Source organism: Nelumbo nucifera, chromosome 1 (genome assembly GCF_055504915.1).
Source record: "Nelumbo nucifera cultivar China Antique chromosome 1, China Antique-T2T, whole genome shotgun sequence".
NCBI lineage: Eukaryota > Viridiplantae > Streptophyta > Magnoliopsida > Proteales > Nelumbonaceae > Nelumbo > Nelumbo nucifera.
In genome coordinates this window covers 71836397-71855536 of record NC_142649.1, presented here as the reverse complement: position 1 = coordinate 71855536, position 19140 = coordinate 71836397, and the positions used below count along the sequence as shown (strand labels likewise).

The following is a 19140-nucleotide window of genomic DNA, read 5'->3' as shown; positions in this document are numbered from 1 at the left end:
TGTGCTTTGGAAATTAATGCATCTCATCCATTACTTTCAGTAGCATTGGTAATAGAGCTGTTGTATAATTAGTTTATTTGATTTGTCAGTGTATGAAGGTTCTGTTGTATTGATAAAAAAGAATGAAGGTTCTGATTAAGAAGTGAAAGAGACAAATGGGTACCTGAGATGGCAAGACAAAGCAATGGTTAAAACAAAAGCTAAGTTTGAATGTCGGTCCTCTGGTAGGGAGACATACCATAAGACTGCCATTCTTTGAGGGTAAAGAAGGTGAGAGATCGTCAAACCTTAAGAGAAGAAAGGAAGATGAACTAGAAAGGATTTGGGACCAGATTTGTGCCCTTTTGTCGGATTATAAGCAAAAGGAAGAGTATTTAGATGCAACTCTAGAAAAACGTGTTTCTTATTGTAAGTTGCGGGATGTTGAGACAGTAACAATTTTTGAAGCACATTCTAGAACAAAAAGGGGAAAGAAGGGAAAGAAAAGGCAAAAAGGGGATATTGAATTCAGTGGGAGAGGGGAGAGGAGGAAAGCTCCCAAGTAGTGAGTTAGGAGTGACTAAGGTGGGTCTATCCTTACCTCTTAATAATGAAAGCTATAAGTTGGAATGTAAGGGGGCTTGGGAGTGCTAGGAAAATATAAAGGATCTACTAAGAAGAAAAAAGCCTGATGTTGTGATGCTGCAGGAAACTAAATTACCATAGCTAGATCGAAGATGGGCAAGAAGTGTGGAAATCAAGAGGTGTGGGCTGGATTTCAGCTCCCTCTTGGGGTGCTTCGGGGGGAATAGTAACCTTTTGGAAAGAAGATGTGGTGGAAGTTTTGGAGGAATTAATAGGCAAATTTTTAGTTTCTCCGAAATTTAGAAACTTGGAGGATGGAGCAGTTTGGGTGTTAACCAATGTATATGGGTCCAATAGTTACAAAGACAGGAATGAGTTATGGGATGAGCTTTGTGCAATTCATGGTTTGTGGGAGGGACCTTGGTGTTTAGGTGGGGACTTAAATGTAATTAGATTCATTAGAGAATCAAATAATCCTCAACAAACCATTACTACTAGTATGGGGAAGTTCAATAATTTTATGAATAATTGCCAATTAAAGGACCCCTTGTTGCAAACCCTATTTACGTGGTCTAACTTTTAGGAAATTTCTCTTCAATTAATGGTGGAAGATTCTTTGGACGGGTTTGGTGGAAAAAGCCCTACCTAGAGTTACCTCTGATCAATGTCCTATAATGTTAGGCCAACAACCTTTAGGTGATGCCGTGATCGACCAAGGTCTCTTAGATTTGAGAATATGTGGTTGACACACATGGACTTTGTACTGAAGGTTGGAGAATGGTGGTAGGAGGAGTTGAGGGGCATGAAGTATAAAGGAGTCTGGTTCCACAAGAAACTGAAAATGTTGAGGTCCAAAATAAAAACTGGAGCATAGATCATTTTGGGATACTAGAGGAGTAGATGTCCACTTTAATTTCCCATATTGAGGAATTGGATGAGAAGGAATCTCAAAGAATCCTGAATGAGTAGTAGAGAGAGTTGAGGTGGAAGTTGAAGGAGTTGGAAGATATCCTCTATAGAAAGGAATTTCCTAGAGGCAAAAGTCTAGGCACAAATGGATTAAGGAAGTGATGGAAATACCAAATACTTTCATGCAGTAGCTAATGGGTGAAGGAGGAAAAATTTTGTGGCTAAACTAGAGGTAGATGGAGAAGTGATTCAGTCTCAAGAAGAGATAGAAAGGCCTTTTGTGGACCATTTCAAGTCAATTTTGAGAAGACCCCTATTGTCTAGAGAGAGATTGGAAGGTTTAGATTGGTCTAGGTTGGAGGAGAGTTGCTTAAGCTGGCTGGGAAGGATTTTTTTTTGGATATATGAGTAAGATTTTATTAAACCAGCAAATAAGAGTTACAGGCAACCCATGGAAAGGCACGAGGTGCGACCTTTCCTTTAAAACTAGTTACAAAATTATAAGTTCAAAAGAAATTACACAGAAGCCCAAAATAAAGTAGCCCGAGAAACCCCCTGTTTTGCTAATGAATCAGTCATTGAGTTTGCTGATATGCCTACCCGCTGAACTATGATTATCATATTCCTTGTTAGCCATTTAACCTTTTTGAGAAGAGGAAATAAGACAAGCAATTTTTTCTATGGATAGATAAGAAGCCCTAGGACCAGATGGCTTCACCATGATTTTCTATCAGGATTGTTGGGAAATGGTTAAGAGGGACTTGCTTGGAATGTTCAATGAATTTGAAGAGATATAATCAGCACTGTAATTAATGCCACCTTCCTATTCCTTATTCCTAAAAAAGATTGATACTAAGCAACCTAAAGACTATAGGCCTGTTATTTGGTGACTAACATTTACAAAATTTTGGCAAAGGTGTTATCTTTGAGGATCAGGTGGTTTTACCTTCTCTCATAAGCTAAGCACGATGAGCTTTTGTATAAGGTAGTCAAATTACTATTCAAATACTAATAGCAAATGAGTGTGTGGAGGATATGAGTAAATTTGTGAGTCGAGGTTTTGCTTGTAAGTTGGACCTTGAGTAGGCATATGATTTTGTGGTTTGGAGCTTTCTCTTAGAGGTACTTAGGATTTATAGTTTTGGGAAAAGATGGTGTAATTGGATCTTTGGATGTCTCACTTCGGTTCATTACTCTGTGCTAGTCAATGAAGTGGTAAAAGAATTCTTTCCAGCTTGTAGGGGTTTAAGACAAGGCGATCCACTCTCCCCTTTCCTATTTACACTAGTGGCAGATGTGCTTAGTAGATGGATTTCCAAAGCAGATAGGGAGGAGGTAATAAGTGGTTGGAAGATCGGTAGAAATAGTGTTTCGGTGACTCATCTTCAGTTTGTGGATGATATTATCATTTTTTGTGAGGGAAGCGATATGAGGATAGTGAGAAACCTTAAGGATCTAATAATCGGTCTTGAGAGTGCTCCAACCTTAAAATCAACTTTTAAAAGAGCTATGTGGTAGGTGTCAATTTGGAATATAGTGAGGTTGAGTCCATTGTTGCTTGCTTGGACTGCTCTATTGCCTCTTGGCCCTTGACTTATTTGGGTTTACCTTTGAGTGGGAATCCTAGCTTTTGGAATTCAGTTGTGGTGAAATTTGGAAAAAGATTGGGAACATGGAAAAAGAATTATTTATCTTTGAGGGGAAGGGTGACTTTGATTAGGGTACGTTACCAATCTTCCGGTGTATTTCCTTTCTGTTTTTAGGATCCCCTCTAGGGAGGCTAGAAAATTAGAAAAAATTGATGAGGGATTTTCTGTGGGGACCAGGGGAAGAAAAAAGGACCATTCAATTAATTAGAAGATAGTTAGTCGTAGTATAGAGGGAGGGGGCTGGGTTTACGGTGTTTGGTTCTTAAAAATGAAACCTTGTTTGGGAAGTGGCTGTGGAGATGGCCGGTGGAGACAAAGAGTTTGTGGCATAGGATGGTGGTTAGTATTCATGGCTGTTCTGATTCAGGTTGGGATGCTGGAATATCTTGTTGGGCTACCCTATCAACCTCTTGGAAGGCAATACATGGCATTCTTCCCAAATTTCTCCAATTTGTAAGGTATGATGTTTGTTTTAGTAATTTAGTTTTTTGGGAAGATACTTGGGTGGGTAACTTGCCTCTTAAAAATCTATTTTCTGTTACAGAAAAGAGGCTATTTCCTCTTTTCTCCCCCCTCAAGTCTTCCCTCTTTCTTTGAATGTGTTGGAATAATGTTAAAATAACTTAGTTGCAGATGTTAGGGCCTGTTTGGCTAATTAAAGTGTTTTTTATTTCGTTTTTTATTTCTCTTATGTCTGTTATTGTACTCAGGGGCACAAGGGTCTTTTCCCTTGTTATTTCTGTCGCCCTATATATAGTAAAATAAACACTAGCGCCGCCAGTACTGTTACATTGCAAACCTTCTCTCTTCTCTTCTCTTCTCTCCTCTTCCACTTATCTCTGGCCGGCTACACTGTCAAGATGGTTTCAGAGCGGGAATGCTGATTAAAAGAGAGCAGATCGATCAACCCTACTGTCAAGAGAAAATCGATCAACCCAAAGAACATATCGAATAGACTAGCAGAAAGGAAATCTGATTCTGGACTACAGAATAGCTACGACTGGTACAATTCTCCCTATTTTTTCTCTTCTTTACTCTCCTTGGTCATGTGCCGAGTGAAAACCCTATGAATCTGGGGCGGCTGAATGCTGTCGAACCTGTGTAACCCTAGTTTTCTTGGATCGTGTGATCTCATGTGTTAAGACAACTGTTGGTCAATGCTGACCTGTCTTCTCAATGGTTTGAGTTGACTATAAGTAAGAAGGATCTCTCTTGCTGATTAGTGGCTGTTAGACATTCTGGAATTCTGGTAGGTGGGGACTGATAAAACTATACAGGTCTGAAATCTGCCGAATATTACCTCAGTTTTGTCCGGAATTTGGTACTGTTTGTGCTCAATCTGGTTGGTAAACCCGAGTGTGTGGGTGTGAACTGAGTGGAGCATTGTTTTGTGGAGTAAGGAGGGGTCCTAAGTCCGGTGTGTGGGACCGATTAACTGCTTGACCATGTCGACTGAGAATTTTGCTACTTCAGAGATCTCAGGGAGCCACAATGGAGTGAGTGGGGGAATGGATATGAGCTTTCACATGGCTGTCATTCCCTTTGATGGTCTGAATTACCTTGAGTGGTCTAGGGGGATAAAACTCTACATCACCGCTAGGGGGCGAATAGGATACATCAATGGGAGAGTAAAGGAACCGAAGTATGGAAGTGCTGAGCATGATAGGTGGAACCAAGAGAACAGTATGGTGATGTCTTGGCTCTTGGTTTCAATGCTGCCACAAGTAAGGAAGACTTTTATGTGGGCTGAAACTGCTTGTGAGGTATGGGAACAAGCGAAGTCCACTTATTCAGAACAGAGACACTATGCCAAGATAATATCAACTACAAGCTGAATCTTCTACTTGCAAGCAGGGGGAGAGGAGTCTCTCGATGTACTATTCTGATTTGACATCAATATGGAAAGAACTTGATCACTATCAGAATGTGAATTGGAAGTGTGATGAAGATGCAAAGGCCTATAAGTCACTTGTATCACAGCAACGCGTGTTTGCCTTCCTCCTAGGGCTGAATCCGTCATATGAGTCCATCAGGGTACAAATCTTGGGTAGTAAAGACTTGCCATCAGTTCAGGAGGTGTATGCCTTGGTGCAGTCAGAAGAAAGCAGAAGAAGTGTGATGAATGGTGTAGAATGGGAGTCAGTTTCCCTAGCGGTCCGGGGAAATTCGGATACAAATGTCGGAGGTGGCTTTAAAAGGGGTGACACTCAGAAAAAATCAGAAGATAAAAGCAAGCTTTGGTGCACTCACTGCCAGAAGACACGACACACTAAAGATACATGCTGGGATCTCCATGGAAAACCTAAATGGGCACAGGATTTGGGTAAGAAGTCAACACTGGATCAGGGCAAGAAACCAGGCCAGTAGAATCAAAAAAGGTATAACTCAGCTAATATGGCATCGACAGAGACTAGTCCTTCTGTAACTCAGGAGAGACATCCCAGTTCTGACCCTAAGGAAGATATTATCAACTCCTTCTGTGAACATTTGGAATTGTATGGTAGGACTCTCCGCCAGGTGGATTCTGGGCCTACTCCTTCTACCTCATTTGCGTCTACATCAGGTAATGCCACAGCCTTCCATGTGTCATCTCATACTACTGATTCACCTTGGATTATTGACTCCGGAGCCTCAAATCACATGACCGGTAAGTCAAATTTGTTCCAGACATATAACCTTCTTTCTGGGAAAGATAAGGTAAGACTGGCTGATGGTTCTTTTTCTACCATAGCTAGCCGAGGCACCATATCTCTTCCACTTGGCCTTACTCTTCCTAATGTCCTGCATGTTCCGAAATTACCTATTAATTTGCTGTCCATTAGTAGTATTACTCACTCTTTGAACTACTCAGTCACCTTTTTTCCGTCTTCATGTGTGTTTCAGGATTTGACCTCGGGGAAGACGATTGGTAGAGGAAGCATGGTGGATGGTCTCTACGTGTTGGAGAATAATGCTGGTTTAGTGGCGACTAAGTCCACAAGTTCATCGAGTGAGAGTCAGGCCTATTTATGGCATAGTCGTTTAGGTCATCTTTCTTTTGAGTCGTTAAAAGTTATGTTCCCAAAGTTGTTTGAGTCCTTGTCAGTGAGTTAGTTACAGTGTCAAACTTGTCAGTTGAGTAAGCATTGTAGAAGTTCTTTACCTTTAAGAAATAAAAGATCTGAATTTCCATTTCATATTGTTTATTCTGATGTTTGGGGCTCTGTTACTCTACCTATTGCGGTTGTCTATAAGTATTTTGTTACTTTGATTGATGATTATTCTCGATACACTTGGGTTTACCCTATGCGATCTCGAGATGAAGTGCCACAAATTGTGAAAGATTTTCAACGCATGGTGTTCACTCAGTTCCAAACGGAAATTCATATTTTCCAATCGGACAATGCAAAGGAATATTTCCATAGTGATCTCACAAAGTTCTTTGCTTCAAGTGGGTCACTTCAGCGAAGCTCTTGTGCCAGGACACCCCAACAAAATGGTGTGGCTGAACGAAAAAACCGTCACCTTCTCGAAGTTGCTCGTGGATTGTTGATTCATATGAATGTGCCAAAACAGTTCTAGATCAGTATTGTGTGCGACATATATCATCAATCGCATGCCCTCTCGGCTACTAGAGTATAAGGCCCCACATAAGCTCTTGTTCCCTACAGCCCCGCTGTCCACCATTCCGATGCGTGGTTTTGGGTGTCGTTTTGTCCACAACCTGTCACCTACTCGTGGTAAACTTGACCCTCGGACTATTCCTTGTGTTTTTCTTGGTTACCCTTCATCTCAAAAGGGGTATCGTTGCTATGATCCCATTGCCCGCAAGTACTATGTTTCCATTGATGTCTCATTCTTTGAGAGTCAACCGTTCTTCTCGGTTTCTCCTCAAGGGGAGAGTAGGGTTGAGGAGAAACAGGCGACGACTCAGATTCAACTACCTCCTTTACCCGATCCTCCTTCGTTCTTTGTTTTTCATCGTCGCCATAAGAGCCAGCAGAGTTCAAGAGCCGTGGAGCCGGACACTATGCAACCAACATCATTGGATTCACCCGAGGCAGATCCGTCTCATTAGCCAGGTACACTTGCTCCCATTGCTCCTTTAAATGTTGATTCACCTGTCCCCAATGATCTTAATATTCCTATTGCTAAGAGAAAGGGTGTTAGATCTTGTACCACTAATCATCCTATCTCTAACTTTGTGTCCTATGAGCATGTTTCACCTTCGTACTGTGTCTTTCTCTCTTCTGTTGATAGTGTTCCCATCCCTAAGATCGTGGCAGAAGCTTTGTCAAAACCTGAATGGACAGATGCAATGCAGGAAGAAATTGATGCCTTACACAAAAATGGTACATGGGAAGTTGGTAGATCTTCCTGAGGGGAAGGAACCAGTGGAGTGCAAGTGGGTGTTCACAGTGAAATACAAAGCTGATGGAACTGTTGAAAGGTACAAGGCTAGACTGGTAGCAAGAGGCTTCACACAGGTATATGGAGTGGACTATGCAGAGACTTTTGCTCCAGTAGCAAAGATGAACTGATTCTCCTTTCCTTGGCAGCAAATCTTGACTGGGATCTTCACCAATTGGACATCAAGAATGCCTTCTTGAATGGTGACTTGGAAGAGGAGGTGTACATGACCCAACCCCCAGGGTTCTGTGCCAAAGGCAGTGAACAAAAGGTGTACAGGTTAAAAAAGTCCCTATATGGGTTGAAACAATCACCTCGGGCTTGGTTTAGTAAGTTCCATTTAGCAGTCCAACAGATGGGATTCAAACAATGCCAGTCAGATCATACCCTGTTTGTAAAAAAAGGTGAAGGTAAAATTGCAGCTCTTATTGTATATGTGGATGACATAGTGATCACAGGAGATTGGGAGGCTGAAATCTAGAGACTAAAAAAATTCTTAGCCACTAAATTTGAGGTGAAGGATCTAGGCCCCTTACGATACTTTATTGGAATTGAAGTTGCCCGCTCTCACAAGGGCATCTTTATTTCCCAACGGAAGTATGTACTAGATCTACTAGAAGATACAGGCAAGTTGGGGGTAAAACCATCTGATTCACCTATTGAACCTAATCACCATCTGGGAGACAGTCAGGGAGAGTTTTTGAAAGATGTAAAGATGTTCCAGAGACTCGTGGGGAGACTTCTGTATTTGCCTATGACCAGGCTTGATATTGCCTATGCAGTGGGTGTCCTTAGTCAATTCATGCATAGCCTGAGGACAACTCACTTTGAGGCTGTAGAGAGGATCTTGAGATATCTCAAGAAGTTTCCTGGAACTGGTTTGTTGTTTCAGAAACACAGTCACTTAAAAGTGGAAGTATATACTGATGCAGATTGGGCAGGAGCAGTCAATGACCGAAAGTCTACCAGTGGTTATTGTGCCTTTGTAGGAGGAAACCTTGTCACATGGAGAAGCAAAAAACAAAGTGTGGTGTCTAGATCCAATGCTGAAGCAGAGTATAGAGCAATGGCTCATGGGGTTGCGGAAATCATGTGGATAAGAAATCTGTTAGGTGAATTGGGTTTCGCAGTAAGCAATCCTACATCACTCTACTGTGACAATAAAGCTGCCATCAATATTGCTGCTAATCCAGACTGCATGATAGGACGAAACACATTGAAGTGGACAAGCATTTTATCAGAGAGAAACTTGAAAGTGGAGAAGTGTGCACACCATATGTCAGCTCGGAAGAGCAACTTGCAGATATCTTCACCAAAGGTCTTCATCATGTGCGGCACAAAGATTTGTGTGACAAGTTGGGCATGATTGACATTTATGCTCCAACTTGAGGGGGAGTGTTGGAATAATGTTAAAATAACTTCGTTGCAGATGTTAGGGCCTGTTTGGCTAATTAAAGTGTTTTTTATTTCGTTTTTTATTTCTGTTGTCTGTTATTGTACTTAGGGGCACAAGGGTCTTTTCCCTTGTTATTTTTGTTGCCCTATATATAGTAAAATAAACACTGGTGCCGCCAGTACTATTACATTGCAAACCTTCTCTCTTCTCTTCTTCTCTTCTCTTCTCTTCTCTTCCACTTATCTCTGGCCGGCTACACTGTCAAGAGAATGATTTTGGTTTTTGTAGAGGCTTGTGGGAGGCTGGACTTCTTTGTCACTGAGTTACTTTCTTCTCTTGGTAATGTTTGTTTGGACCTATCATCTTCTGATAAGAGAGTGTGGATCCCTGCTTCACAAGGCTCTTTCACTTGCGCTTCCTGAAGGGATGAGAGATCCATCGTATGGACGCCCAAAACTTGCGGAATAAGGTGGTCGGATTTCAAAAAAAATTTCTCTCCTTTTCAACTGGGAATCACATTCCCTATTTAGAAAATCATATTTTCAAGGATCAATCTTGAACCATAAACTGAACCAGATCTGAACAAAAGCAGTAGGAGAGGATTATACCTGATACGGAGAAGTAATATCTCCCAATGGAGGTGTTCATGCCCAAGGAAGGATCCAAAGACTGCTCCCATTGAAGATGGCGCAATGTAGGATGGAGTAGAATCAATAGTGTTCTTCTCCAAGAACCTGTTCCTTCGCAAGAAATAGCAGGATGGCACGTGAGCACAACTTCCTATCAGTCCTTTCACAAAAAACTGATGTCAAGATCAAATCTTGACTTCTCTCTCTAAACTGAAGATCGAACTGACAAGGTAGGCGGCAAGAAAGAACTCTGCAAGGTTGCTTAATTCTTTCTTCTGTGATTTCAGCTCTAAAGAGGATGTGAATATGTTTTTTCTAAAGGCTGCCGCCCCTTCCTTCTTTTGCAACCCTAAACGATCAGCTCCTAATCCAATTAGGAGTTACTGATCCAAATCATATTTGGATCAGACATCCCTTTAGGTGATAAGGATAAGCCCTTATCTTATCTGCAAATTAGATTAGCCTTCTCCTAATCTTATTAGGAGGTTTCCAGATCCAAATCACATTTAGATCTGGACTCTGTGAGTGGATAGGGTTAAGACCCTATCCTATCTGCTAATCCATCTCAGAATTCGCCCCATATTTAACTAATTAAATAGCCTAGTTCGAAATGGGCTTTAGGCCCATTAAGGTCCAGTGCTCACTTAGCCTTCCTAACTGCTGCCCAGTTGGGCTTCCTTGTATGGCGTGGGACCCAAGCATTGATCTACACATCAACCACATGGGTTCAGCCCAGCCTTTGTTACAAGGCCTGGCCGAATACACTGTTATGGACAGTGCATCCCCCGAAACCCATCAAATGGGCTCTATGGGCCCAACACTTACCCTAAGTGGTCCCTGGGCCAAGCCACCTTGTAACACTCAGGGACTGTGGGTAGATGCAAGATTAGCCCATCAGGTATTATCCTTAATGGTCTTACACTCAACCTCTTAGTCCATAATGATCAAACACTGCCCGACAAGAGAGGACCTCTCCCTTGGCTGCAAGGAACAGTGTTGCACCCTCTGCTTATATGGATCCCGGGAATTAAAACCTTTTGCAAACATTTTAGAAACCATAATATATATATATACTTTTATATCTCATATAAAATATATTTTGCAAAACAAATCTCAACGATTGAAATCGGCTGCCGACAGTCTTGGTTTCCATCAGAGAGAGTGCATCCCCGATCATTACCTTTGTCCGACAAAGGGGCTGATCCTGTCACTATGATCACCCACTCAGATGAATTCTCAGACTGTCTCAACATACCTAGGTTTTGACCCCTGCTAAGGATCTCACTGATTGGTACATCAAAGACAGCCCAATCCGACACCTAGTGCAGTATCATAATCGAGTCTAGGGGTTGGGTGTAACTTTCCAGTTTTGCCCATTAATCTCCAAGGTCCAGGGCAATACTGGAAATCTGGTCCAGTTCAAAGATTCAATTGATCCTACACTGCATGTGCCTAGGGTCTCACCCTGGCAGCTGAGACATGCCACCCCGACCGACTTGGTGACACATCAGTGTCAGCCTTATCAGGATAGGTCTCCCCAGACCGACCCACTGGCTGTGAACATTCTAAACTAACACGAGTCTCATTAAGTGTCAAGTTTAAGGGTATTAGACAGAAACATACCAAGGGAACATGAATCAAATATGTACTTTTATTCATTTACAATAAAGTCATAATGTACATCATTCTGATTGAAGCTAAGGGCATACAAAACTGTCTAACACTTCCTTTTTCAAATCTCTGCTTCATAAGGCTTTTTGATCAAGGGCATACAAAACTGTCCAACTTTCCAGTTCTGTATTCTAGCGATCTCCCTTGGCCTTTCCCTGTGCAAGAAGTTTGGACTAAGCCTATTCCCCCCAAAATTGCTGTCTTTTGCTGGTAGGTGTACCATGGTAAGATTAAAACTTTGGAGAACTTGCAAAAGAAGAGGCCTTGTGTTTATCCCCAAACTGGCGTATTTTGTGCAAAACCCATAGTGACGACTGCTATCACTTCTGATTTCTTGCCCCTTTGCTGCAGCTCTGTGGGATTGGATGCCTGATTTGTTTGGTTGTAGGTGGAATCTGCCATTAGAAGTAAAATTGTTGTTTATTCCATCTACCTTTGTTTGGCCAACAAAAAGAGGGAGAAACATGTGGAGACGCTTCAGAGCAGCCATGCTGTGGACTATTTGGGAAAAAAGGAATGCTAGGGTCTTTCATGACAAGGAGAGAGCCCTTTTGGCAGAGAATGAGTGTATTTTAACTAGAGCTATACACTAGTTGAGAACCCTAGATTCCTTTATTTCCTTTTCCTTTGTTGACTTTTGGAGGAGCTGGGCTGTAATAGCTAACATGTCATCTAAGAAAAATAAACCTGTAGTAGTTTGGGCACCTCCTTCAGAGGGTTTTATTAAACCAAATTTTGATGGGAGCAGTCAAGGCAATCCGGGATTGTTAGGTGTTGGAGGGATCTTGAGAAATGAGGAGAAGTTACAGGGAATTCAGATTGCTAACCAACTTGGAGTTGAGAAATTACTAATTCAAGGGGACTCTAAGGTGATTGTGGGCTGGTTGTTGAACCAGATTCAGTTATTTGGAACTATAGGGATCTCATAAAAAAAGTCAAATGGTTAACAAGACATATGCCAATTACAGTCCAATGGTGGATAGGTCGGCAAATGCTTTCACTGGCTCTCTTGCTAAACAAGGGGTATCTATGGAAGTGCTATTTTAGGAAATTTTGTAAATTTTTCTTGTTTTTCTGTTATGTTTAGGAGAGTCTTCACCTTGCATCTTGTTGAAGTTTGACCTGCCATAGAATTCTGTCTTGTTCGTTGACTGTAGAGTAAAGTAGACAGCAAGAAGTAGGAGAGGAAAGAAGAAAAGAGAGAAGAGAGAAAAGAGAGAAAGGCTGGTTCGAATTAGGGAAAAAAGTTAATCCCTTGATTCGGCCAGACCTATTATTATATTATTGACTTATTGAAAAAGACTTGAGTGCCCTTCTTTAAGTAAGAGGCACTCGAACTAACATAACAGTACACATCAGCATTCTCAACAAGTACAAAGACTGAAATACCCCTTCACTAACACCACTAACACTCCCCCTCAAGCTGGTGAGTATATATCATATAATCCCAGCTTGTTACATATGTAGTCCACTCTCCCCCGACTCAAGCCTTTTGTAAACAAGTCTGCCCACTGGTTTCCCGTACTAACATATGCAGTTTCTATCACCCCATTCAGCACCTTCTCTCTCACAAAATGACAGTCAACTTCGATGTGCTTGGTTCTTTCATGAAACACTGGATTGGAAGAGATATGAACCGCTGCCTGATTGTCACAGTAGAGCTTCATTGGAGTACTGATGTCATATCCTATCTCCTGTAGAAGGTTCCTCAGCCACACTAGTTCACAAGCAGTATGTGCCATGGCCCTATATTCCGCTTCTGCACTGCTTCTTGCCACAACTGTTTGCTTCTTACTTTTCCATGTTACCAGGTTACCCCCCAGAAAGGTGCAATAGCCTGTGGTAGATCGTCTATCAGACATAGAACCTGCCCAATCAGCATCGGTGTATCCTTCTACTACCAGTTTTCCACCACTTCTGTACAACAAACCACGACCAGGAGCTCCTTTCAGATACCTCACAATCCTTAGCACTGCATTCCAATGTGGGACCAAAGGTTTCTGCATGAACTGACTCACCACACTAACCGCAAATGAAATATCTGGCCGAGTAATGGTTAGATAGTTTAGTTTGCCTACAAGTCGTCGGTATCTGCCAGGCTCTTCAAACACTTCACCTATATCACTGCTCAGCCTCGTATTTGTTTCCATAGGTGTCTCAGCCGGTTTAGTACCCAACAATCCTGTTTCTTCCAGTAAATCAAGCACATATTTCCTCTGGCACAAATTAATGCCATGCTTAGATCTTGCTACCTCTATGCCCAAAAAGTATTTCAACTTGCCAAGGTCCTTTGTCTGAAAGTGTTCCTGTAGGAATGCCTTCAATCTGTCAATGCCCATTTTATCATTCCCAGTCACAACGATATCATCCACATACACCACCAATATTATTTTACCTGCCGAAGAGTCAAGACTGAAGACAGAGTGATCAACTTGGCACTGTTTCAGACCAAACTTCTTGACCACCTCACTGAACCTACCAAACCATGCTCGAGGGGACTGTTTAAGTCCATAAATAGCCTTCTTAAGTCTACATACCTTACCATCCTCCCCCTGAGCAACAAACCCAGGTGGTTGCTCCATGTAGACCTCCTCGAGCAAATCCCCATGCAAAAAGGCATTTTTGATATCGAGCTGATAGAGAGGCCAACCAGACATAGCTGCAAGAGAGATGACGACACGAACTGATCCTATCTTAGCAACCGGGGAGAACGTCTCCGTGTAGTCAATGCCATAGGTTTGGGAGTACCCTTTGGCAACCAGCCGCGCCTTCAGGCGCTCAACACGACCATCTGGCAAGTACTTAACACTATACACCCACTTACAACCGACAGCCTGCTTCCCAGGAGGAAGAGCGGTGAGATCCCAAGTGTGATTATGATGCAAAGCAGAGAGCTCTTCTTCCATAGCACGGCACCACTCTGGAGAGGTAAGGGCTTCCTGGACATCCTTAGGAACAACCACGGAGGATAACAAAGATATGAACTGGCGATGGGAAGCGGAGAGGTGGGTAAGTGAAACAAAATTGGAAATAGGGTGAAGGGTGCAAGTACGCTTACCTTTCCGTAAGGCAATAGGAAGATCTAGGTCGGAGGCTGGTGTCGAAGCTGGAGTTGGATCTGTCGACGGTGATGAAGCTGGAGGAGCTGCAGCCGGTACACGTGGGCGATGTGTATACACGTGACGGATGGGTGGACGGTCAACCAATGGTGGCACCGGAGGCAAGGACGTAGGCATGACTGGAACCAAAGGAGGTGGATCAGCCACAGGAAGAGGAAGAGGAGGTGGTGATGTGGGGGAAGCAGCAGCACCGGACCCCACGAAGAACGGAGTAGACTCAAAGAATGTAACATCAGCACATACCAAGGAACGACGAGAACTAGGATGATAACACTTGTACCCTTTCTGAGTTCGGGAATAACCAAGGAAGATACACTTCATGGAACGTGCATCTAACTTGTCAGTCCCGGGACTCAGATTATGAACGAAGCAGACACACCCAAATACCCGAGGAGAAAGCGGAAACGGAGACATGTTGGGGAATAAGACACTAAAAGGAGAACGACCATCAAGGATAGACGTGGGCATCCGATTAATTAAGAAACAAGAGGTGAGCATTGCATCGCTCCAAAAAGTTTTGGGAACATTCATGTGGTGCATGAGGGAGCGTGCCGTTTCTACAAGATGGCGGTTCTTTCTCTCAGCAACCCCATTTTGTTGCGGAGTATAGGTACATGAAGTTTGGTGTATAATGCCATGTTGGTCCAAGTATTCTCGAAAAGATGAAGACAAGTATTCACGACCATTATCAGAACGGAAAATTTTGATGTGAACACCAAATTGATTGCGGATCTCAGCATAAAATTTCTGGAAGATGGAAAATAATTCACTTCTTTCTTTCATTAAATAGAGCCACGTCATTCTTGAACAGTCATCAACAAAAATAACAAAATATCGGTATCCATTATATGACATCACTTTATAAGGACCCCAAACATCTGAATGAATTAAAGAAAAAAGACTCGACACACGGTTATCGACCCTAGAACGAAAGGGAACACGATGGTGTTTCCCAAATTGACAAGACTCACAATCTAAAACAGAAAGTTGACTCAATGAAGGGACTAAGGACTGCAACACTTTCAGCGAAGGATGACCAAATCTACAGTGCCACTGGAGAGGAGAAATGGATGACTGAAGAGCCGTTGACGTTCGTCCACCACCATCAAGATAATACAGTCCACCGGCTTCATGCCCTCCACCAATCTTCATCCCCGTCTTGAGATCCTGAAAAACACACATAGAAGGGTAAAAAGTGATGGAGCACTTAAGTGACTTGGTCAGCTTACTAACAGACATAAGATTAAATGGAAGCTTAGGTACATATAAAACAGAGGATAGGGATACAGGGTCTAGGTCAACATTACCAACACCACAGATAGATGACGTGGAGCCATTAGCAAGGGTAACAGATTGTGATGTTGAGCAATGAGTGAGAGATGAAAACACACCTGGAGTTCCCGTCATGTGATCGGAGGCTCCAGAGTCAATAATCCAGGGGTTGGGTGTGGATGCCAAACAAGCCATACCTGAGTGTGCAAAGGAAGCTGTGTTCTGCTGCGACTTGGATTGAACAAACCTCTCATACTCATCACGAGGAACACTCACCATCTCCTTGCCTGGACCATCTGAGGGAGTAGGGCTGTGCAAAGGCATCGGGTCAGCTGACCGTTTCTCCTGTGTAGGGCTGAAACTGGTGTCACTAGTCATGGCATGGTTGGCCCACGTCGAGGGAGGACCATGTAAGTCATAGCAGTAGTTAATGGTATGTCCATCCAAACCACAGTGAGTACACTTCCGTGGACCCGAGCCACGTCCTCTACCACGAGCTCCCCCTGAATCTCTGCCTCCAGTACGACCACCACCACGGATATGTGTAGATCCACCACTACCACTCCTGCCAGGCTGGGTTCCTCGAGTCCCACTTCTGCCACCTCGGCCTCTTGACACTGCAAATGCTGATTTATCGGAGACATTAGAGTCCATAGATCCAATGGAAGCCCTCCGAAGACGAGCAAACACCTCCTCTAAAGATGGAAGAGCAGATCCCCCTAGTATCTGGGCTCGTACTGGTTCATACTCAGACTTCAGCCCCACCAGAAACCGTGTTACATCAAGCTGCTCTCGCTGTTGCTGTTGAACTTTGACATCTGAAGTGAGAGGATGATAGACATTTAACTCATTACGGATATTCCTCACATTGGCATAGTACTCCTCAAGGCTCTGATTTCCCTGTTGCAGATTGAAGTATTCCTGATACAGTTGATATACCCTAGTGGTATTATCCTGACCTGAATACAGTTTCTTGGCATGATCCCACACCTCTTTGGCTGTGTCAAGAAACATGAAGTTCACACTGATTTTGGGTTTCATACTGTTCCACAACCATGTAATGATCTGTGCATCTTCCTGTTCCCAGTCTTCATACTCCTGAGAATTAGCGGGGGGTTTCTCCTCTCTTATATGCTTCACTTTCTTCTTCGCCTTCAGAAAAACCTCTACAGACTTGGCCCAAGGGACATAATTCTCTCCATTCAGTTTAATGGAGGTCATTTGGACATTCAGGTAGTCAGTAGATATCATGACACTAGGTTTACTATCACTGTTATCTGCCATTGCCGAACTCCCTTAATTCTGAGCACTGAATTAGGAGCACTACACACTGCACACTACACACAGACACTTCATCGAAATCTGCACACTGATTTCAACAGCTGAGAACTGCAACACCACAAACCCTACTCACCGAAGTCTGTACACTGATTTCAGCAGTATTAAAAGCTGAAAACCACACTTGTAACACCACCAACATTAATCCACAACTATAGGAAGCTTCACCATTAAGTAGACACTATTGCCATTCGAATCACACACAAACCAGAATAAACCCTAGCATACTGCAATCTGAGAACCCATCATGCGAACTGTACTACACCTCTCATGTATTCCATAACAAAAAAAAAAAAAAAATATATAAAAAAAACTTTACCTCATCGCCTGAAGGCCAACCATACGAAGGGCTGAGACACCACTGCACCACACGTACCAGCCCTAACTAGGGCTTAGAAACCACAGCAACCAATCACCAACGACACAATCGGAGGCATAGAGACCTCCTAGGGAAGAGGGCGATCACTCCTTTTCAGCCCTTTTCCCAGTCTCCAACTCACAACTGAGAACCCCAAGTGAAACCCTAATTCGAATGCGCAGAAGGCAGAATTCTAGCAAGTCTGATTTGGTGAACCTAGCTCTGATACCATGTTGAAGTTTGACCTGCCATAGAATTCTGTCTTGTTCGTTGACTGTAGAGTAAAGTAGACAGCAAGAAGTAGGAGAGGAAAGAAGAAAAGAGAGAAGAGAGAAAAGAGAGAAAGGCTGGTTCGAATTAGGGAAAAAAGTTAATCCCTTGATTCGGCCAGACCTATTATTATATTATTGACTTATTGAAAAAGACTTGAGTGCCCTTCTTTAAGTAAGAGGCACTCGAACTAACATAACAGTACACATCAGCATTCTCAACAAGTACAAAGACTGAAATACCCCTTCACTAACACCACTAACACATCTCCCCAAGGGATGCATGTAACAGCTTATCTTCTTTGTTTAATGAAATTATCCTTCAATTATCAAAGAAAAAAAGACCACCCTACTTTGGCTTAGACTTTGTTTTTAAATTAGTAGTCGATCAAGACTACAGTCAGTCTTGAATCCAAAAAGGTTTCGGATGGAGAAAAGAAGAAGAAGAAAAGGAGGAGAAGCAGAAGTACACAAGGGTTTAGAAAGGAGAGGGACAGATGGATTGAATATGCCGCCCCACTCTTAATATTTATATGTTATGTTCACTAATTGTAGAAAAAGGCAGAATTGCCCTTAATGCTTACATGGCAAATAAAACAATAATAAGCTGAAATAACTGCCAACTAACACTGATATAACTAACAAAGATTACATGTGCTGTCATACGAACACAGTGGAGACCACAGCCGTGGGGCCCACATCAGTGTTCTCTACATAATTAAATGAGCTGAACTCTAGGTTGAGGTTCAGATTTTAATTTTTATGTCCTAAATGATGCTCAAGTTTGGATTCTTTACAGTCCCAATCCCAATCATGAGAAGTAGCTGGTAGACTAAAGCACAGATTTCTTGTAGTGGGGACAGTCTCCACAGTCCTTTTTGCAGACCATAACTAACCTAATACCATTTCTATTTACAATTTGACCAGCATTCCATTAACATTGTCAGTCTCTCAGCTATTATTGAGTTCCAGTTTTTTTTTTTTTTTTTGATGAATGGTATTGAGTTTCAGTTATTGTGCAAGCTTGCTACTTACATTGACTTTATGTTTATCTTCATCAATAAAGTGATTACGATCAATAAAAAACAGCGATGCAGAAAAAAAGAAAAATTAACTAATTGGTCCATAACTAGAAAGATATAGTAATGTAATTCAGTTATTGATAAAAAAAACTAGAAAGCTATAGAAACAATAACTGATGTTTTCAGGGGGATTCTGCTACAGCAGAGTTGACAGTTGTGTTACAGGGGCTAAGAATAACAGGATCACTAACTTTTTTATCAGCAATAATCAAAATTTATTAATATATAAACAGAACATACAAATTTACAGGAATGTAAACCGGTACATACAGTCTATCCCAAATTTCTTACATCAGGTTCCCCTTGGAACCTCATGCTAAAACATTACAGTTCAATTTACCCCTTGCCTAGATAAGCCATCAGTCAGACTGTTATCAGATCACGAACCCACTGAAATGTAGCATTCAGTTCCTCTGCTAATGATTTGATTTCCCTTAAGATATATCTGTGCTTCCATGTTGCTTGTGCATTATCTTTAACCATCCCACTACTACC

General features: G+C 42.3%; 1 protein-coding gene across 2 annotated transcripts in view; it reads left to right on the top strand.

Moving 5' to 3' along the window:
* Window positions 1-19140, top strand: part of EMB2788 (ribosome 60S biogenesis amino-terminal protein) — a 107612-nt gene that overhangs the window by 29116 nt on the left and 59356 nt on the right. The window lies entirely within an intron of this gene.